Raw genomic sequence first — 24419 nt, forward strand, 5'->3', positions numbered from 1 at the left:
ATTGAGTGAGAAAAAAATGACAGGCTGTTTGTACTGAAGTTGGCTGATTGGTCCACCTCAGTACAATTGGTCTGCCCATAGATGGAGTGAAATTCAGTCACTTCCTGCTGAACTGGCCAAATTTCAATCTGTCTATGGCCTGCGTAAGTGTGTGCAGGGTTGATATTTGAACAAGCTGCAATTACGCAAAGTGCAGTACAGTGTAGTGCAGATAAGGAGAGAAAAATAACGTATTTCAGTACCAACTGTGGATTAAAATAATAAATAAAAAACACATCAATGCAACACGTACTAAAACTAGTACTAAATAAGCGTAAATGCACATTAAACACAAAGTGGTGTGAATCCAGTCTTACTTGACCTTCTTCACATTATACCACACACTGAAGCTCAAATGGTGTCTGCATTTAACATTGCCTACTGTACACCCTGCATTTAATCACTTTAATACTGCATTTAACACTTTTACCCCCTTCCTACCCAGACCAGCTTTCAGTGCTCTCACAATTTGAATAACAGCGACTCAGTCATGCTACGCTGTATGCAAACAAAATGTTTATCATTTTTTTCTCACACATAGAGCTTTGTTTTGGTGGTATTTAATCACGACTGGGTTTTTTATTTTTTGCGATATAAGCAAAAAAGGAGCAATAAATTAAAAAAAACTCACTTTTTATTATGACATTATAATAATAAGTAATTTTTCTTCATAAATGTAGGCCAAAATGTGTTCTATTGCATGTATTTGGTAAAAAGAAAATGTCAATAAGTGTACATTAATTGCTTTGTGTGAAAGTTAAGGTGTCTACAAACTATGCTATATATTTGAAAATTGATGAATCTTGATGTACTGTTGGCCGATCTCATTTCTTGAGGCCTTGAAATTCCAGAACAGTACAAATACCCCCAAAATGACCCCTTTTTGAAAAGTAGTCAGTCCAAGGTATTTAGTAATACGCATTGTGAGTTTTGTTTAAATTTTACCCCACAATTCTTTGGCAAATAAAGAAATTATATATATACAGGTGAAACTCGAAAAATTAGAATATTGCGCAAACGTTCATTTATTTCAGTAATGAAACTTAAAAGGTGAAACTAATATATGAAATAGACTCATTACTTGCAAAGCAAGATAGTTCAAGCCGTGATTTGTCATAATTGTGATGATTATGGCTTACAGCTCATGAAAACCTCAAATCCACAATCTCCGAAAATTAGAATATTACATGCAATCAATAAAACAAGGATTGTACATAGAACAATATCGGACCTCTGAAAAGTATAAGCATGCATATGTACTCAGTACTTAGTTTGGGCCCCTTTTGCAGCAATTACTGCCTCAATTCGGCATGGCATGGAAGCTATCAGCCTGTGGCACTGCTGAGGTGTTATGGAAGACCAGGATGCTTCAATAGTGGCCTTCAGCTCTTCTGCATTGTTCGGTCTCATGTCTCTCTATGGGGTTCAGGTCAGGTGAGTTTGCTGGCCAATCATGCACAATAATCCCACGGTCATTGAACCAGGTTTTCGTGCTTTTGGCAGTGTGGGCAGATGCCAAATCCTGCTGGAAAATGAAGTCAGCATCCCCATAAAGCTTGTCTGCGGAAGGAAGCACGAAGTGCTCCAAAATCTCCTGGTAGACGGCTGTGTTGACCCTGGACTTAATGAAGCACAGTGGACCAACACCAGCAGATGACATGGCTCCCCAAATCAACACAGACTGTGGAAACTGCACACTGGACTTCAAGCATCTTGCAGTGTGTGCCTCTCCATTCTTCCTCCATACTCTGGTTCCTTGGTTTCCAAATGAGATGCAAAAGTTGCTCTCATCAGAAAAGAGGACTTTGGACCACTGAGCAACAGACCAGGTCTGTTTATCTTTAGCCCAGGTAAGACGCTTCTGACATTGTTTGTTGTTCAGGAGCGGCTTGACAAGAAGAATATGACATTTGAAGCCCATGTCCAGGATCCGTCTGTGTGTGGTGGCTCTTGATGCACTCACTCCAGCCTCAGTCCACTCCTTGTGAAAGTCCCTAACACATTTGAATGGCCTTTTCTTGACAATCCTCTCCAGGCTACGGTCATCCCTGCTGCTTGTGCACCTTTTTCTTCCACACTTTTCCCTTCCACATAACTTTCTATTAATGTGGTTTGATACAGCACTTTGGGAACATCCAACCTCTTTTGCAATTACCTTTTGAGGCTTTCCCTCCTTATGGAGGGTGTCAATGATGGTTTTCTGCACAACTGTCAGGTCAGCAGTCTTTCCCATGATTGTGATTCCTGCTGAACCAGACTGAGAAACCATTTAAAGGCTCAGGAAGGCGCGCATGCGTGGCCGGCTCCGAGATAGACGCTCACTGAGGAGAGCTCCATCCACCTGCCAGCATGATAGCAGCTCACTCCGGTCCCAGGGGACAAACACATCTCCAACCAGTACATAAAGGTCACGGAACCCGTCCACGATATGACCCGCTGCCAGGGAAGTTAACTAAATTCTTCCCTGCACTCAACCTCTGCAGCCAAGATGGCGCCAGCTGCATGTCAAACAGCCTCTCTGCACCTGAAGGGGAAAATACAGAATACCACCCAGACCCCAGGCTGACAGCACCACTATACCCAGGAGACCCGGGTGAGTCTTCTCCTCCCCTGTCTCCTACAACTAGTAGCCCAGCAAAATCCAGACCTAGACTGGACACAGGCATCTCCTTTGACAGACAGCCTTTCCTCTCAGCCTCAACTCTCACAAATAATTCTCCATCTTTAACTGAATCCTACCCTGCCTCTGACCAACATATCACAGAGATTTCAATGACATTCTCTGCAACAAACATTGCATAATGACTTGACAGCGTCATTATCCCAAATCTCAAATACGGTACAAAAAAAAGAACACCATATTCGCCATATTGAGAACAAACTAGGAGAGATGTGTACCGCACACAATGACCTCATAGACGCACATGCAGACCATGAAAGCTACATCGAACAAATCAACCTCAAATTAGCAGATCTGGAAGATCGCTCCAGGCGAAACAACATCAAATTCCGTAGCATCCCTGAATCCGTCATAGTCCCATACATTCAACAATTCTTGAAATGTCTCATCACTACACTCACAGATGTATAACTTGCCATAGACCGCGCACACAGAATTCCCAAACCGTCATTCTTACCGGCCGCAGTACCCAGAGATACATTGGTGCATATACATTTCTACCACGTGAAAGAAAGAATAATGATTGCCACAAGAAATTCTACCTAAATCAAATATTAAATTATTTGCAGACCTATCCAAAGCCACACTTCTCAACCATAGGAAGCTTTTTCGCTGATTCGCCGAATTTTCGGAATAAATTTGATTCGATGCGAATTTATTCGCTGCAAATTTAACTTATTAAAAGGGTTTCTAGGCTTCAGAGAGCCTTTATATTAGTGCAGAACACTGTACCTTTAATTTAAATGCCCTTGGAGTCTACTGGGGAAGAGAAATAATACTGTCAGTCAGTATGACATGCAGATGAGTGCCGTCGATCTTAGAATCACCGCACACTTCACTCATTTGGGCAGTCACGGGGCACGACGAAGAAGATGAAGAAGAAGATGAAGAAGAAGAAGAAGAATGAAAAGAAGAAAAAGAAGAATGAAAAGAAGAAGAAGAATGAAAAGAAGAAGAAGAAGAATGAAAAGAAGAATGAAAAGAAGAAGAAGAAGAATGAAAATAAGAAGAAGAAGAATGAAAAGAAGAAGAAGAAGAAGAATGAAAAGAAGAATGAAAATAAGAAGAATGAAAAGAAGAAGAAGAAGAATGAAAAGAAGAAGAATGAAAAGAAGAAGAAGAATAATGAAAAGAAGAATGAAAAGAAGAAGAAGAAGAATGAAAAGAAGAATGAAAAGAAGAAGAAGAAGGAAAAGAAGAAGAAGAAGAATGAAAAGAAGAAGAAGAATGAAAAGAAGAAGAAGAATGAAAAGAAGAAGAAGAAGAATGAAAAGAAGAATGAAAAGAAAAAGAAGAAGAATGAAAAGAAGAATGAAAAGAAGAAGAATGAAAAGAAGAAGAAGAAGAATGAAAAGAAGAAGAAGAAGAATGAAAAGAAGAATGAAAAGAAGAAGAAGAAGAATGAAAAGAAGAAGAAGAATGAAAAGAAGAAGAATGAAAAGAAGAAGAATAAGAATGAAAAGAAGAATGAAAAGAAGAAGAAGAATGAAAAGAAGAATGAAAAGAAGAAGAAGAATAATGAAAAGAAGAAGAAGAAGAATGAAAAGAAGAATGAAAAGAAGAAGAAGAAGAATGAAAAGAAGAATGAAAAGAAGAAGAAGAAGAATGAAAAGAAGAAGAAGAATGAAAAGAAGAAGAAGAAGAAGTAGGATGAGGATGAAGAAGAAGAAGTAGAAGAAGAAGAAGTAGGATGAGGATGAAGAAGAAGAAGAAGAAGTAGGATGAGGATGAAGAAGAAGAAGTAGGATGAGGATGAAGAAGAAGAAGAAGTAGGATAAGGATGAAGAAGAAGAAGAAGAATGAGGATGAAGAAGAAAAAGAAGAAGAAGTAGGATGAGGATGAAGAAGAAGAAGAAGTAGGATGAGGATGAAGAAGAAGAAGAAGAAGTAGGATGAGGATGAAGAAGAAGAAGAAGAAGTAGGATGAGGATGAAGAAGAAGAAGAAGAAGAAGGATGAGGATGATGAAGAAGAAGAAGTAGGATGAGGATGAAGAAGAATTCCATTCCAGCAAAAAGTGTATCTGCAGAGAGCTCCGCTATTTCTGACAGTTCTCTGACAGTTCCTTCACATTTACAGCGGTTGAAACATTGTATCTATTTGTTTCCGAATAAAAACATCTGTATCCTAAATGGAAACAAATAGATACAATGTTTCAACTGCTGTAAATGTGAAGGAACTGTCAGAGAACTGTCAGAAATAGCGGAGCTCTCTGCAGGGACACTTTTTGCCGGCTGTAGAAGGGATGAAAATCGGCGGATCTGGAAAAATTTGATTCGTGCATCCGAAGTTTGCTAATATTCGGATTCGACGCGAATCGAATTTTTCCTAATATTCGAAACGAATTCCACTTCGCCAGGTTCGATTCGCTCATCTCTACTTGTCACCATACCATAAGCATTACGGAACCATGGAATCGGATACCAATGGGGCTCCCCCAGGAAACTAACCGTTAAACACCAAGGCAGATTCTGCACGATCAAATCTCTAGAGCAGTGGTTCTCAACCTTTCTAACGCCGCGACCCCTTAATACAGTTCCTCATGTTGTGGTGACCCCCAACCATAAAATTATTTTCGTTGCTACTTCAGAACTGTAATTTTGCAGTGGGAGGAATAGCGCCCCATCATTGGTATCAGTGGGAGGAATAGTGTCCCATCGTTGGTATCAGTGGGAGGAATAGTGCCCCATCACTGATGTCAGTGGGAGGAATAGTGTCCCATCGTTAGTATCAGTGGGAGGAATAGTGTCCCGCCATTGGTGTCAGTGGGAGGAATAGTGCCCCATCATTGGTATCAGTGGGAGGAATAGTGCCCCATCATTGGTATCAGTGGGAGGACTAGCGCTCCATCACTGATGTCAGTGGGAGGAATAGCGTCCCATCGTTGGTATCAGTGGGAGGAATAGTGCCCCATCGTTGGTGTCAGTGGGAGGAATAGTGCCCCATCATTGGTATCAGTGGGAGGAATAGTGCCCCATCATTGGTGTCAGTGGGAGGAATAGTGCCCCATCATTGGTGTCAGTGGGGGGAATAGTGCTCCATCATTGGTGTCAGTGGGAGGAATAGTGTCCCATCATTGGTGTCAGTGGGAGGAATAGTGCCCCATCATTGGTATCAGTGGGAGGAATAGTGTCCCATCATTGGTGTCAGTGGGAGGAATAGTGTCCCATCATTGGTGTCAGTGGGAGGAATAGTGCCCCATCATTGGTGTCAGTGGGAGGAATAGTGCCCCATCATTGGTGTCAGTGGGAGGAATAGTGCCCCATCATTGGTGTCAGTGGGAGGAATAGTGCCCCATCATTGGTATCAGTGGGAGGAATAGTGCCCCATCATTGGTGTCAGTGGGAGGAATAGTGCCCCATCATTGGTATCAGTGGGAGGAATAGTGCCTCATCATTGGTATCAGTGGGAGGAATAGTGCCCCATCATTGGTGTCAGTGGGAGGAATAGTGCCTATCATTGGTGTCAGTGGGGGGAGGAATAGTGCCCCATCGTTGGTGTCAGTGGGGGGAGGAATAGTGCCCCATCGTTGGTGTCAGTGGGGGGGAGGAATCGTGCCCCATCGTTGGTGTCAGTGGGGGGAGGAATAGTGCCCCATCGTTGGTGTCAGTGGGGGGAGGAATAGTGCCCCATCGTTGGTGTCAGTGGGGGGAGGAATAGTGCCCCATCGTTGGTGTCAGTGGGGGGAGGAATAGTGCCCCATCGTTGGTGTCAGTGGGGGGAGGAATAGTGCCCCATCGTTGGTGTCAGTGGGGGGAGGAATAGTGCCCCATCGTTGGTGTCAGTGGGAGGAATAGTGCCCCATCGTTGGTGTCAGTGGGAGGAATAGTGCCCCATCGTTGGTGTCAGTGGGGGGAGGAATAGTGCCTATCATTGGTGTCAGTGGGGGGAGGAATAGTGCCCCATCGTTGGTGTCAGTGGGGGGAGGAATAGTGCCCCATCGTTGGTATTAGTGACACAAATGATGGGGCACTATTCCTCCCACTGACACCAATGATACTTACCTTGCTGACCCCTGCTCCAGGCTGGGCTCGCTCTCTCCCTCTCCCATCTACAGCCTGCAGAAGCAAAATTTGCACTTACCTGTCAGCTGTCTTCCTTCTCTGGCCTCTCTCCTCTTCACTCGGTCCTGCAGCTCCCTCGATCTTCTTCGATCTGCGCGCTCTGCCGCTCGGCTCCTCCTCTCCAAGCTCCACCTCCTCGCCGGTGATTGGCCGCCTGTGTGCCTCTCCTGAGCTACAGTTCCGGTGGCAATCAGCGGCGAGGAGGCGGAGCTGTTGAGTGATCCCGGAGGTGTGGCCAGGTTACAGGGGCAGCATATCATCCCGCCCACAGATCGCGAGACAGAGCAGCGGTGTCTCGGTTCCTAAGACCATCGGAAATATGTTTTCCGATGGTCTTAGGCGACCCCTGGGAAATGGTCGTTCGACCCCCAAAGGGGTCGCGACCCCCAGGTTGAGAACCGCTGCTCTAGAGGCAGGTATTGAACTCCTGAAAACATGGAACATCATCCCGGTAGACTCCCACCAAGCAGCCCCAAATCGTCCGCAACAAATGGACGCAGAGTGGTCATAGCTTCAAAAATACCTATACTGCCTCAACATCTAACACACTGGGCCTCACTTCACAAACGCCTAAAGCTGGCAATCGGCCCCTGTTTGAACATGCTAAACTACCAAGTTTTCTTCCAGCATGATCTCTCCAACAAGTCATGCTTGCTCAAGCCTCCACGTTATGCAGTAGCAAGCATTGCTACACATGTTACTTGTTTTTTTTACAAGTCTTTTTTACCCCTCTCCATCCCTCGCACTAGCAGTCAACCAACACAAGAAGTACCCCTCTCACCAACCTCCACTACAAAATGGAAAATCTTTGCTATAACAACAACCGAACCAAGCCCACAACGCCACATTTCTGACGGAACACCATCCACATTATACAGAAACTCATTTTTCTCCACAACCTCTAAAACATCATCGCTACTCTCCCCAAACCACCAACAATCAAAAGAATGATTACTATAACATTGTTAAATGTTTGAGGCCTCAACTCACCCTACAAGAGGTCCTTACTCTTGAGAGAAGTCTGTTCCATACACCCTGACATCCTATTCCTACAGCAGACCCACTTTGCCTCACCATTTCAATATAATACATATGGCGACAAATCCTAAGAAGAAGAATGGCGTCATTACAGCCATAAGATATTCCCTCATTTCGGAAACAGCAGACCCACAAGGCCGCTCCCATATCCTGATCTGCAAAATCAACAAAACTCTATACACACTGGTTAATGTCTGTGGCCCAAATACCAACGAACTTCAATTCTTTAACAAACTTAACTCAACCATCTCTCAGCACAGAAAAGGCAGGCCACTCATCGGCAGAGACTTTAATATCATTGGCAACCCTCTTCTCGACTCTTCCTCCAACAAACGCTTTTCTAAGCAGACGTTCAACCAATTCCTACACTCTAATGATCTCTACGATGCCTGGCGATGCCAACACAGCACAGAAAAGGACTACACCTATTACTCTCCGTCCCACTTATCCTACTCCAGAATTGATTCCTTCGTCACCGATAAATGGACCTTACAACATGTCACCTCCTCAAAGATTGGCACCATCACATGGTCAGACCACGCTCCAATCACTATCTTTCTCGACCACAACCAACACTCTTTGATTCCCCAAATATTGCGTCTGAACACAACCTTACTGAAAAACCAAGACTACAAGCAACAAATATTAGATGCACACAACACATTTTTTTAACTCAATGATACACCTGATATATCTATACTCGTACTATGGTCTACTTATAAAGCATACATGAGAGGTATTCTTATACAACTAAACTCCCGCACCAAAAATAGAAACCAACAAATAGACGAACTTAATCAAATCAAAAGAAGAAACAAACAAAAAATCCCCGGATCCCTCAGTCTCTTCCTCTCTCAATTCAAATATAAACAAACTAAGATCCCTCCTACTATATAAGTACGACCTTAATCTACAAAAAATTAAAGTAAAATATTACTCACTAGGTAATAAAGCCAACTCATTACTATTCAAAACGATCAAACAAAAATGCCTAAATCCAAAACACCCAATCACGAATACCCTAAATACAAACCCGCAGGATATAGCCAATGCCTTCGCAAAATATTACCAAAATCTATATAATCTCAAAAACGACCCAGACACTACTCAACCAACACTTGCATCCATACAACAATTCCTACACACAACTAACCTGCCTCAACTTTCCTCATCCCAAATCGCCGCCATCTCTCTCCCAATTTCCCCCAAAGAAATAGAAACAACCATCAAAACACTCCCACTCAACAAATCACCAGGAAATGACGGATACACAAACGAATATTATAAACAACTTTCCACAGACCTATCACCATACCTGACCAGACTTTTCAACCATGTCGAAGTATATTCCCTGAAGACATGCTACAATCCACCATAACGACCATACCAAAACCTGGTAAAGACCCACAATTTGTCCAAAACTACAGACCAATCTCGTTACTTAACACAGACATAAAACTATATGCAAAAATCATTTCCCGTAGAATCCTTCCATACCTCCCTACCTTAATACACCCAGACCAAGTAGGATTAATTCCAGGCTGCCAAGCACCCAACGCTACCAGAAGAATTAATTCCCTTCTTCACAACCTAGAAATCACCAAACGCCCTTCTTTACTCCTATCTCTGGATGCAGAGAAAGCATTTGACCGGATACACTGGCAATTCATGCAACTTCCCTACAAAAATTTGTCATCACAGGTTGGCTGCTGAAAACCATCTTATCACTATACTCGCACCCCTGTGCCAGAGTACTGACAGATGGAATACTATCTGACCCTTTTGACATCACAAACGGTACCAGGCAGGGCTGTCCACTTTCCCCGATAATATTTGCACTTCTCATTGAACCCCTAGCCTCTAGACTCAGAGATGATCAGACATTTACAGGAATCAAACACCTCAACACGGAACACAAAATCAGACTATTTGCAGACGATATTATACTTATGGTAACCAACCCAAACTCTTCCCTTAAAGCTATTTGCACACACATCCATACTTACAACCAACCCAAACTCTTCCCTTAAAGCGATTTGCACACACCTCCATACTTACTCAACAATTTCCTATTACAAGCTCAATGAACCCAAATCCTCCATACTAAACCTTCATACCCCTCCCCAACTCCAAACTCTACTAACTAAACAATTTCCATTGTCCTGGGAAAATAATAGCATTCCATATTTCGGAGTTAAACTTACAGCGACAACAGACCAACTATACACCGCAAATCAAAAGACACTGCTTGAATCTATTCCACAAGAACTCGCCGCCCTTTGCACCTCAGAACTCTCCAAACTGGGACATGTAGCAACCCTGAAAATGTACATCCTACCCAAAATCTTATACATTTTCCGTACACTCCTTATACCAATTCCTAACTCCTTCTTCTCCACACTGCAAACAATTCTCACCAAGTTCCTATGGAACTCCAAAAAACCCAGGTGCACCACCAATCTTCTAATACTCCCCACATCTAAAGAGGAGCAGGCCTCCCACACCTAAAATCCTACTACAGTGCCACTCTTCTGGACCAAATATACTTTTGGTGGAATACATCAAAGAAAAAAATCTGGTCCACAATGGAAACCCTTCCATTTCACCTGCTTAAACCCCAAAATATAATTCTAACTCCACCAACATCTCGAATAGAATACCAAATGAAACACCCTTGCATACAAGCCACTCTACAAGCGTGGCACGATCTCCTATCCACCAAATTTACCGACACTAAACACATACCTACCCCAATTAACATACTACACCTCATCATACCCTCTCTAGATCTATCCCAATGGATAAAGCAAGGTATAACTAACATTGCTGACCTCTAAACCAACCAAACTATATATCCCTTCCAAATTCTCCAAACCAAATATATCTCCCTACTACCGAACATTAGACAATTGTCCACTGTCTACAAACAACAACTTTACCTCACTCTACAAAGATCCCAATTATGGCCTACCTCTTCTTAACTAAACCACACTACCCAGGTAAGGGTATCTCCACTTTCTACGCATACCTATACCTCTGATGATATCGCTTCACAGACCACTACCACCAACAACCAACAAGTGGGGTGAAATAAACAATGACACATTGTGTTACATTGTATGGCAATATTGTATTGATGAACCGTATACCATTTCCCTGTTTGTCTCTAAAACCTTCAATAAAAACTATTGAAACATAAAGGCTCAGGAACCCTTTGCAGGTGTTATGGCTTAATTAGCTGATTAGAGTGGGACACTTTGAGCCTAGAATATTGCACCTTTTCACAATATTCTAATTTTCTGAGATTGTGGATTTGGGGTTTTCATGAGCTGTAAGCCATAATCATCACAATTATGACAAATCATGGCTTGAACTATCTTGCTTTGTATGTAATGAGTCTATCTCATATATTTAAAACAAAAATAATATAAGTGGTGAAGCGCTCAACTTAAATAATCAAAAACTAGTGCAATATCCCCATATATAAATATCACATCCCTAGTGGTATAATGATACCCAAATGATAACTCTTAAGCTATGCAGATATACAAATAATAATAATATAAATAATAATGAATGAAAAACTAGTGCAATATCTTCATATATACATAATATATCCCTGGTGATATAGTGATAAACAACTAATATCTCTTAGACTGTGCAAAAGTGATACTAAAATACAATTAATAATACCAATTTACATGAAATATTAATTACAATAAATTAAATAGTGATGCCACACTGTGCAAAATTATAGAAAAGTGTTCAAATAATGTCACTCCATGCTACAATAGTGCTCTTCGTGAAAATCTTGACGTGACTCCCCTCAATAGCAGAAATGCCCCCTCACCTTCCACATTCGACCCTTGCGGGTCACAGAGCTTTTTATATATATATCTCTGCCAGATATTAAACTCCTCCACTGCCTCCACCGACCTTGATCCTCCTCCAGGCAGTAAGTAACACTCCAATAACTCCCCTCATACAACGAATTCAAGCATCAGGGCAGGCCAGAGAGCTTCCTTCGTGTCCCAGGAGAGCTTGCTTGCACCTAGTCTGCTGCAGTCAATTAAAGCTGCCTGGACAAAGAGCCTCAGCTGCGCTCAGCATTGAGATGACCGCAGCTGAGGCTCTTTGTCCAGGCAGCTTTAATTGACTGCAGCAGACTAGGTGCAAGCAAGCTCTCCTGGGACACGAAGGAAGCTCTCTGGCCTGCCCTGATGCTTGAATTCGTTGTATGAGGGGAGTTATTGGAGTGTTACTTACTGCCTGGAGGAGGATCAAGGTCGGTGGAGGCAGTGGAGGAGTTTAATATCTGGCAGAGATATATATATAAAAAGCTCTGTGACCCGCAAGGGTCGAATGTGGAAGGTGAGGGGGCATTTCTGCTATTGAGGGGAGTCACGTCAAGATTTTCACGAAGAGCACTATTGTAGCATGGAGTGACATTATTTGAACACTTTTCTATAATTTTGCACAGTGTGGCATCACTATTTAATTTATTGTAATTAATATTTCATGTAAATTGGTATTATTAATTGTATTTTAGTATCACTTTTGCACAGTCTAAGAGATATTAGTTGTTTATCACTATATCACCAGGGATATATTATGTATATATGAAGATATTGCACTAGTTTTTCATTAATTATTATTTATATTATTATTATTTGTATATCTGCATAGCTTAAGAGTTATCATTTGGGTATCATTATACCACTAGGGATGTGATATTTATATATGGGGATATTGCACTAGTTTTTGATTATTTAAGTTGAGCGCTTCACCACTTATATTATTTTTGTTTTACATATCTTGCGGTATAGAGAATTAGGTGATAGCAGCTAACTCACTAGGTTCTGTGGAGCACAGGGGGATTTCTGTATATCTATCTCATATATTAGTTTCACCCTTTAAGTTGCATTACTGAAATAAATGAACTTTTGCACGATATTCTAATTTTTTGAGTTTCACCTGTATATATATATATATATATAATATATATTTTTACACACAATTGTCATATTAAGTTTTTCACATATAACATTTCACATACGGCACAGGCATACTTGCAATTACACCCCAAAGTACATTTTTCTACACATCTTGATTATGGCAGTACCGCATGTGTTGGACTTTTTCAAAGCCTGACCACATAAAGAGGCCCAACATATAAGTAACACCTTTGGGTGTTCTAGGGGCATAAATACTGTAATTTCTGACTACCTATCACATTTTTGAAAGCCCTGGAGCATCAGCACAGTAGAAACACCCATAAAATGACCAAGTTTTGGAAAGCAAACACCCCAACATACACTGTATTGCCAAAAGTATTGGGATGCCTGCCTTTACACGCACATGAAATTTAATGGCATCCCAGTCTTAGTCCATAGAGTTCAATATAGAGTTGCAGCTATAACAGCTTCAACTGTTCTGAGAAGGCTGTCCACAAAGTTTAGGGTTGTGTCTGTTGGAATGTTTGAACATTCTTCCAGAAGTGCATTTGTGAGGTCAGGCACTGATGTCGGATGAGAAGGACTGGCTAGCATGTCTCACTCTAATTCATCCCAAAGGTGTTCTATCGGGTTTAGGTCAGGATTCTGTGCAGGCCAGTCAAGTTCCTCCACCCCAAACTCACTCATCCATGTCTTTATGGACCTTGTTTTGTGCACTGGTGCGCAGTCATGCTGAAACAGGAAGGGGCCATCTCCAAACTGTTCCCACAAAATTGGGAGCATGAAATTGTTCAAATGCTTTGGTATGCTGACACCTTAAGAGTTCCCATCACTGGAACTAAGGGGCCAAGCCCAACCCCTGAAAAGCAACCCCACACTATAATCACCACTTCACCAAACTTTACACTTGGCACAATGCAGTCAAGCAAGTACCATTCTCCTGGCAACCACCAAACCCAGACACATCCACTGGATTGCTTGACAGAGAAGCATGATTTGTCATGCTAGAGAACATGTCTCCAGTGCTCTAGAGTCCGGTGGTGGTGTGCTTTACACCACTGCATCTGATGCTTTTCATTGCACTAGGTGATGTAAGGATTGGATGCAGCTGCCCAGCCATGGAAACTCATTCCATGAAGCTCTCTATGCACTGTTATTGTGCTAAACTGAAGACCACACAAAGTGTGGAAGTCTTTAGCTACTGACTCTGCAGATAGTTGGTGACTTTTGCACACTGTGCACTTCAGCATGCGCTGACCTCACTTTGCCATTTTATGTGGCCTGCTACTTTGCGGCGCTGAATTGCTGTTGTTCCCAGTTGCTTCCACTTTGTTATAATACCACTAACAGTTGACTGTGGAATATTTAGTAACAAGGACATTTCACAGATGGACTTATTGTAAAGGTGGCAACCTATCATTGTACCACACTTGAATTCACTGAGCTCCTGAGAGCGACCCATTCTTTCACAAAGGCTTGTAGCAGTCTGCATGCCTAGGTGCTTGATTTTAGACATCTGTGACCATGGAGGTGATTGGATCACCTAAATCCAATGATTTGGAGGAGTGTCCCAAAACTTTTGGCAAAATATATATATATATATATATATATATATATATATATATATATACACACACACACTCACAGATCGAGAGTTTCCAGAATCTGGATTTATTTTTGCAGCTCTTCGACTGTGTTATGCACTTGCAATTGTTTTTCATCCCCTGTAGTAAATAACATTCGAAATAATTGCTGCAAGCCGATGGGAAGGACAAGTAATGTAGAGAGACAGAAATAAACATCACAGGCCGACACCGCCTCATCTGTCCTGGAACAGTAACCTTGGACATTCACCTTGAGGCCCTACTTTGGTCTAATCAAAAAGAAGTAACTTGCGGCTACATTTTCCATGCTTTACAAGATGCAATAGTTGAAAAAAAAAAAGGAAGCATCATTTAAAAAGAACAGAGGATACTTAAAATGTCTAGGCACCTCTGAACGAGAGAAATGGAGAAGAACTGGCATTGTGTGTCAATACACTGCACTGAATAGCGAGTTCTGCCCTTCACTTTCCTCTGATTGACATAAAAGAGTAGCTGCGAGAGGGAATGGTAGAATTTAACATTGCATGAATTCAAATTACTTAGTGCTGAAAAAATAACACAGTAAACAAGTTTCCTTGGAAGTCATCCCAGAGCTTCATACACTGCAACAACAGTGCAAGTGATTTTGGAAGATTGCAATGTCCTTACTGCTGTGGTAGGTGTATAAAAGTATGAAAGCAAAATAGTTGTGTGTGTGTATATATATATATATATATATATATATATATATATATATATATACATATATATATAATAAACCCCATGCTTTTTAAACTGCACTAGCAAATGTAAGGAGATTGTATAATGGCTGATTATCACTCCTTTTTATTAAAATCTTGAGATGCATATTCTTGCATGAATCTATATGTATATCTCCTTCCCTTCTGGTGGTAACATAGTAAGGAATTGGAAGAAGCTTGTGTCTTGGTTCTGTACCAGAGTGAGCGCATATGAGTACACTGCCCATTTTTCTTTAATCAGTTATTTCTCTCCCTTGCCTCCCTACAGTGCCCTAAAATTACATTTGTTTTAACTTGACTGCTTTCCAGGACTTGTGAATGTAGTGCTTGTGTAGAAATCATATGTGTCCTGAGGCGTAGCAGTGCTGATTGAGCAGTTACTCTGGCATCATTTTGTCATTGCAAGGGGGTTGGATCAGCCATGCATTTTTTTATTCCCGGCATGTGGGCTTAGACCAGAAGTCTGGCATGAAGTATTATCAGTTAGTGGTCAGACTTTACTTGTCATTGAGATAGAAAGCCAGATTAAACTAATGCTATCTGTGCACAAGCCATTTCCATGCAAACAGTGATCTGTTCAGCACCCTTTTTGTGACAAGAGACAGCAATCTACCACTCATATATGGTAAATGTCCCCTAGTAAAGCAGTCCGTAGATGTTTCAGGGCAGCACAGTAGCTAAATGGTTAACACTCCCACCTGGCAGAACTAGGGATGTTGGTTCAAATCCCAACCACAGCACCAACTGCCTGGAGCTTGCATGTTCTCCCTGTGTCTGTGTCTTCCAGGTACTCCAGTTTCCTCCCATGCTCAAAAGACATGCTGGTAGGTGAATTGTCTCCTGTATAAATTGGCCCTAGTATGTGTATGTATGCATGTGAATTAGGGACCTTAGATTGTACACCCCTTGAGGGTTAGGGACTGATGTAAATATACAATATAAATATACATGTAAAGAGCTGCATAAATAGACGGCGCTATATAAGTACCTGAAATAAATAAATCCCAAGAAGATTTTGGATAGCTTTCATAGCTAATGCATGGCTGCTATAGGTAGCATCCAAAGAGTTTAACTTTCAACCTGCACCTCATTTATTTTGCTTTGTGGCTTCTCATGTTTCAGCATTGTAGGTTGGGCTTCTTGTTTGCTATTCATGGCTTGCTGTCCTAGGGGTTTCATCAGTTCTGTTCTTCCAACCAAAGATTGTTTTTTTTTATGCAAACCTTTTTACAGCTCTGAAATTCAAAAATGAGAATGCTTTCCATTATGAGATTAAAGTTCTCAAAACCTTTGCATGTCCTCTAATGTTTCAGATAGAATTTATTCAGTGAGTTATTGCCTACCTTCAGCATTGGAATGTCTTGGTATCCGTGGAATGTTCATGTTTTTTTGCAAACTTTTTAACTGCTCTGAAACCCAAAAAGGAGCATTTGATACATCATGGCTTAAAGGTCTCAAAGACTTTGCATGTCCTCTAATGTTCCCTTGTGTTGATTGAGTGCATGGCAACTTCTTCATATCAATCAACACAAGGGATGCATATTTACAGTATATACAGTGGGGCAAAAAAGTATTTAGTCAGCCACCAATTGTGCAAGTTCTCCCACTTACAAAGATGAGAGAGGCCTGTAATTGGCATCATAGGTGGACCTCAACTATGAGAGACAAAATGAGAAAACAAATCCAGACAATCTCATTGGCTGATTTGGAAAGAATTTATTTGCACATTATGGTGGAAAATAAGTATTTGGTCAATATGAAAAGTTCATCTCAATACTTTGTTATATATCCTTTGTTGGCAATGACAGAGGTCAGACGTTTCCTGGAAGTCTTCACAAGGTTGGCACACACTGTTGCTGGTATGTTGGCCCATTCCTCCATGCAGATCTCCTCTAGAGCAGTGATGTTTTGGGGCTGTCGCTGGGCAACACGGACTTTCAACTCCCTCCAAAGTTTTTCTATGGGGTTGAGATCTGGAGACTGGCTAGGCCACTCCAGGACCTTGAAATGCTTCTTATGAAGCCACTCTTTCGTTGCCCGGGCGGTATGTTTGGGATCATTGTCATGTTGGAAGACCCAGCCACGTTTCATCTTCAATGCCCTTGCTGATGGAAGGAGGTTTACACTCAAAATCTCACGATACATGGCCCCATTCATTCTGTCCTGTACATGGATCAGTCGTCCTGGTCCCTTTGTGGAGAAACAGCCCCAAAGCATGATGTTGCCACCCCCATGCTTCACAGTAGGTATGGTGTTCTTTGGATGCAACTCAGCATTCTCTCTCCTCCAAACACGACGAGTTGTGTTTCTACCAAACAGTTCTATTTCGGTTTCATCTGACCATATGACATTCTCTTCTGGATCATCCAAATGCTCTCTAGCAAACTTCAGACGGCCTAGACATGTACTGGCTTAAGCAGGGGGACACATCTGGCACTGCAGGATCCCTGGCGGCATAGTGTGTTACTGATGGTAGCCTTTGTTACGTTGGTCCCATCTCTCTGCAGGTCATTCATTAGGTCCCCCCGTGTGGTCCTGGGATTTTTGCTCACCGTTCTTATGATCATTTTGACCCCACGGAGTGAGATATTGCGTGGAGCCCCAGATCGAGGGAGATTATCAGTGGTCTTGTATGTCTTCCATTTTCTAAATATTGCTCCCACAGTTGATTTGTTCACACCAAGCTGCTTGCCTATTGCAGATTCAGTCTTCCCAGCCTGGTGCAGGTCTACAATTTTGTTTCTGGTGTCCTTCGACAGCTCTTCACCATAGTGGAGTTTGGAGTGTGACTGTTTGAGGTTGTGGACAGGTGTCTTTTATACTGATAACAAGTTCAAACAGGTGCCATTGATACAGGTAATGAGTGCAGGACAGAGGAGCCGCTTAAAGAAGAAGGTACAGGTCTGTGAGAGCCAGAAATCTTGCTTGTTTGTAGGTGACCAAATACTTATTTTCCACCATAATTTGCAAATAAATTCTTTCCAAATCAGCCAATGTGATTGTCTGGATTTGTTTTCTCATTTTGTCTCTCATAGTTGAGGTCTACCTATGATGCCAATTACAGGCCTCTCTCATCTTTGTAAGTGGGAGAACTTGCACAATTGGTGGCTGACTAAATACCTTTTTGCCCCACTGTATTCCTAACATTCCAGGTCATCAGTGATTTCTGCACTTTACTATGGGTGATGAACACTATCAATTTGTGACCTTTCCCAGAACCGGATTGATTACAAAGGTCCTCATGACAGTTTATGGGTATTCTAATAAAGCTGGCCAAAGATCAAAATTTTGCCAGTTCAGCAGGGTATTTTTCCTGGATATTTCTGTAACCAAGGTTTTCCTATCCCACAGGCAGTTTAGGAAACTGAAGAGTCAATTTTGGCATCTAAAATTTCAACAATGGTCTTCCTTGTGGTGCTACTTGTGAATGTGAGCTTTCTGATATATATCTTCCAAGTGGTTCCATTTGAAGAGCTCCAGATCTTTGCAACATAAAATGCTTTCAGAGTGGTACAAGCTTACTTTAGATAAGATGATCTGGTTAAGGATGCTAAATGTGGTCTGCCAGCTTCTCTGCTAAACAAGAAGATGGACTGTATTTTCTCCAGGATGTGGGACCCTATGGTGAATGGATTCCTTGATAGCAGCACTGAAATTGATATGTCCTGATTATGTGCTTCTGCAACTCAGGGTTAGCTAATTGTGTGGCCTCGACCAGTGCTGCTCCTGCCACGCTGAATGACATGTTTAGCCCCACCCACTAATGCTTTGTCACAGAGTTCCTTTGTGACCAAGCCCCGGTGGATAGGGGGAAATGTGTCAGTCCACACAATTAGCTAACACTGGGTTGGTCTGAGTGGCACCCCATGCAACATAGTTTGATATTCAAGTCTCAGCAGATCTTCAAGTATCTCATGATCATTAGTCTTTTGTATTTTTATTTAGGAATGAGCTTTTGGCTTGGGTTGATCAGAACCAGCCTGTTCACATCTCTATTAACTGGTGAGCAAATTGTCCAGATTTAGCCAGTTTGCCTGCTTGTCTGTATCTCCAGCTGATTCTGCAGGGAGTTTGACATTTAACAGTGGCATCGCTACCACCTGTAAATGACAAATTCCCACCTGCTTGTTTTAAATGATAAACAACTTGGCTAGGATTCTTGTCAGCCCTCCCTTTCCAGGCCATACTGGCTGCATGCCTTGAAAACGGTCTGGTTTGAATTTTGAGAGAGATCCCACACAGTTCTTTTTAGGAATAGTACACTCTTCAAAATAATGTGCCTTATTCAGGCAAGCAGCCTGGCTGGCCAGAAAAGGAGGGGCAGAAAGCATGGAGCTCCTCCTCCTGTTCCATACCAAGCCACCTGCCCTCAACACTGGAAGGGTACATTGCATGTATGGGTGAAACCTCCCCCTCTTGCAAGGCATATTATGTCAATGTTGATGGGGGCAAGGGTCCCATGCTCACATCTTGTCCCCTAAAGTGGATGTAGAGGACTGTGAAGGGACTTATTGGAATCTGAAAGCCCTGAATGTGAATAAGTAAGGAGTACATAGCACCTTTTCACTTATTTACAAAACTATCCAAATAATATATAAAACACAGACACCAAGCAGCAAGTCTTTTATAAAATTATTAAAAATAGTTTAAATCCAACTTCAACTGCATCATTCCATGATGTAGATCCAGCATTAATGATGATGAGCATCACTAACAACCAACCAACACAATGGCCTACCCCATGAGGATTTTCTGCTGTAGCCACTACCCCATCACAAATGATGTGTCCATCAGCTGCTGTATGTCTACAACCCAGCCAGGGAACCTGACTATTGTCATTGACTAAATATGGCCATGATCTGGCTGTAACAGGGATTATTACATTCATTCTTCCAGTATTGTTTTTATGCCATTAAAGCTTTGTAAATTCAATGCGCCAGCTACTTAGAGGTTCGGTATCCTGATTCTGTGCCTGAAAGTTGTTTGCATTGGTTGCCATGCAAAGTCCATTTTTCATGGAAAGATTTGGAGTGCAATATTATTGCTCTCAGTACATCTCTGTGTTATCTCTGTAAATCCACTAGTATAACCCTGATTTTTTTGACCTTCTGTGTGGTCTGCTTTTGGACACCCCTACTTTGCTTATTTATTGCTCATATACTTTGCTCATCAAGGTGTGTCCTTCAATGGAGGAAAGAGAAAATAAGATTATTGTATTCACTTTTTTACCTTATTTTCTTGGAGACCATTGAGGGAAAAGGTCATCCCCCTCATTTCCTATTGTCCTGCGTTTGGACTGCTTGCTACATCTGAACAGGCGTGAGGTGGGAGGGGCTTATAGCCTTAAAGGATTTTTAACCTTTGGTTTCTATACGTGTCCATATCTCCTCTAGGTGGCAGTACAACAAGCTATGCCCCTCAATGAAGCCCAAGAATGATTTATACACTAACATACAGTACATGAAATTGAACTCTAGAGGAACTGGCTCATTATTGACCAGTAGCAGCCAACAGTATGGTTTTCAGCACAAATCATCAGATTGCCCAGCCTCACTAAAGGTCATACAATCATATACTTTTCCTGGAAAGTCCCAAATCTTCTTGCTATGTGCCGTTTTATCAAGCTAGAAAGAAGACATGGAAAAAATGAATGGTAACTTCCTCAGAAACAGATGTGACTGCATGTCCCACGAAAGTTCAGGTTCATTTTTACTGGAGACCAAATTGTTTGTCAAAAGAGTCACCTGCTGCTAGCTACACTCCTACTGAGATTACCTTATATGTGCCCAAAATAAAAGCTCACTTTGGTATGTTTATGGAAAACATTTGTAAAATGCAGTTAACACTATCTGTAACCACTTTAATAGATACAATAACTGTAACATACACCATACCATAAAATGCTTCTAAATTATTGCTTTAGAATAAAACCCTCAATTAAATATTATGCACTTTTCTTGTTACCTTGAAAAGGAAATAATCCTTCTAAATGCTTGTTATATACACTTTCTATTGTATCATATGTAAACCCTCTCATACAAATAGTAGGATAAAATGGGAAAAGGCATGGATAATTAACTATTAATTGGAAGAGCCTCAAGAAAGAGAGATGCATTTGGATCAAACTTTTCTTATACTGTACGTTCTTTAAAAATGTATGGGGTCAGGGGTCTGAATAACTAAACATTCACCATCCTAGCAGAGCTATGTTCACGTCAAATATTTATTCAGGTAATTTTCCTTATCCTAATTGGTTGTTAGACACAAATGAAGGTTACTTGAAATGACAAATCCTTATTCATATTCTATTATCTTTTCTAGTAAATAGTCTAGACAAACAGGCTACTTTGACAAGTTAATCTTAACATTCACCTTTAATATCATGCAAATCCAATTTAACAGTCAAAACTTTTTTGGTGATTTTGGTAGAGATACTGTAGATTAGAACCCCTGTCAAGTGTTTAATGCTCTCTGTGATTTGGTTAATTAGATCTATCCGCTCTCTTTGTCCTGATGACTGCTACAGGGGCAGGAACGTGATAGGAAATCCAAAATTTTAGACTTGTAAAGAGAGGAAGAAGGGAGGACAAATCTTCCAATGGGGACAACTATTCAATGACAAATGTCCAAGAAAAGACTTTGCCTCACATTGAAAAGATTTTCTCTTGCTACTTGTATATCTGGGGTAGGAAGTGAAAAGAACTCTTCCCAATGAGACACAGACAGCAAAAATCTGACAAGAGGCTTTAACCCCTTGCTACTCTATCCAGAACATTTTAAATATTTTGGCTATGTACTGTAAGTTCATTACAATAAATGGAGCAGCTTCATGTCCTATTGCCTAACCTGTGGCCATTTAGTACTTATGGTGGCCCCTTTGGCCCAAATATCGTGTAATTAGTGTTTTCTTTTGCTTAGGTGCCCAAGAGACACTCAAGAAAGAATAATAATTTGTGAAATATTAATTTAACCTTTTCTTAATCATCCTGTACTTTCTATATCCTTTGCTTTCTTTATGCATTGCCTCTCATTTTATAATGAAACCTGTAACAATTATGCGTAATAGAGACATGGAAGCTGTATGTGACAGCCAGCTTGTTAAGGTCTCAGCCATTTTGTTTTTCATGAACAATCATATTTCACTTCTCCTCACTCCTCTGGAAATGGAATTTGTAGCTGTAAGTTGTAACAGACTTCAAAAGAAAAATAAAACACAAATAGAGGCCAGCTCCAGAGCTGTAAACCACTAACTAGTCTTGGCAGGAAGTCTATTTTGCAAAGACACTTTCCCCTGCCCTATCGTAAAACAATAACTCAGTCAGCCGTCACACATGACTTGTTAGGCCATTAAAGCTAGGAATGCAGAGTGTGCCATAAAACATCTATTCTACATGTAACAATTTATAAAATTCAACAGGAACTGGGCACATAAATATTAGGGATATATTTGGATAGATCATTTCATGCAGAGCCAAACAAGGTCCTACATGACTATGTTAACATATAGGAAAGGGAAGAAAGCAGTCTCTTCCCTTCTGGGTGACAAAGGTACACTGTGTTTGGTATCTCTGGGTTTGAAATATAATTCTGAATATTAATTTGCCAGTTGCTAAAATACGACCTGCACATACTGGAAGTTATTAATATTAGTATGAAATTGTAATTGGGACTTAGTCATAAACTTGGTGACCTCCTAGCACCCATCCCCTAAACCAGGTGATTGGTCAGTTGTTCTCAGGCCCCTTTAATATCATAGAAAAGGACTGACAGGCTCTTGTTTAACATCAATCAAGAAACATCTTAACGGACTTGACAGCCAAAGCAATGTTTTTGCTCGGACAATTGGACTCTGCTAAACCAGGACTTTGCAAGTATTCTGCCTTCTCAACTCCTTTCTTTTATTTCTCTGTTGCTTTATTGTTCTCTTTATATCTTTGTAACCTCTTTTTCTATAAATATTTTAATTTCACCATTTTGACCTTTTTTAGTAATAAACCCTATTTTGAAAAGTGTTGAAACTGTCTCTAAAGCTTTTAATGCAAGCTAAAGAATCCCTGTCTTTGGAAGAGAGGCTACTGTATTTAATAACTCTCTGAATATATCTGTCTGTGGTGGCAGCGTGTGTTGCAGATGCTTATACTAATATTATAGTGTTATTGCTAGGATTTGTGAGTTTCCTTCTCTGTAAAAAGGCGGTGTGAAGGGTTAATTGCGTAATTAACCTAACCCAGTAACAATCGCTCTCAGGCTGCTGGCACATAGATTGTGGTCCCGCGAGCTGGAAAATCCTTGTGCAGGGTGCAGCTAAGAGTGGCATTCACACATGGTAAACACATGAAAACATATCAGATCTCAATAGGGAAATATATTATGCTGGATATCTATACTGATATGGGCTGGGTAATGTGTTAGGAACATAAGGATGCCCCATCGTTTAATGGAAATGAAAATTATCAACCTACAGAGGACTGAATTCAAAGACACCACAAAAAAGTGAAAACATGATGCAGTAGGCTAGTCCATTTTGCTGAAATTTGATTGCAGCAAGTCAAAATGGTAGTTAGTAGTTTGTATGGCCGCACGTGCTTGTATGCGTGCCTGACAACATTGGAGCATGCTCCTAATGAGACGACAGATAGGGGTTTATTTACTAAAGCTGGAGAGTGCAAAATAAGGTGCACTTCTGCATAGAAACCAGTCAGCTTCCAGGTTTTATTGCCAAAGCTTAATTAAAGAAGCTGATGATAGAAGCTGAGTGGCTACCATGCATAGACACACCAGACTCTGCGTGAACCAGTTTTAGTAAATCTCCCCCATAGTGTCCTGGGGTATTTCTTCCCCGATCTGGACCAGGGCATCACTGAGCTCCTGGATAGTCTGAGGTGCAACCTGGCAGCATCAGATGGACCAAAACATGATATCTCAGAGGTGTTCTATTGGATTTAGGTCAGGCGAGTGTGGGGGCCATTCAATGGTATGAATTTCTTCATCCTCCTGGAACTGCCTGCATACTCTCGCTACATGAGGCCGGGCATTGGCATGCACCAGGAGGAACCCAGGACCCACTGCACCAGTGTAGGGTCTGATAATGGGTCCAAGGATTTCACCCTGATACCTAATGGCAGTCAGAGTGCCATTGTCTAGCATTTAGAGGTCTGTGCTTTCCTCCATGGAAATGCCTCGCCAGACCATCACTGACCCACCACCAAAACGGTCTTGCTGAACGATGTTACAAGCAGCACAACATTATAAATGGCTTCTCCAGGCCCTTGCACGTCTGTCACATGTGCTCAGGGTGAA

Source organism: Staurois parvus, unplaced genomic scaffold (genome assembly GCF_062004578.1).
Source record: "Staurois parvus isolate SC_StPar_1 unplaced genomic scaffold, SC_StPar_1.0 ptg000258l, whole genome shotgun sequence".
In the NCBI taxonomy this organism is placed as follows: domain Eukaryota; kingdom Metazoa; phylum Chordata; class Amphibia; order Anura; family Ranidae; genus Staurois; species Staurois parvus.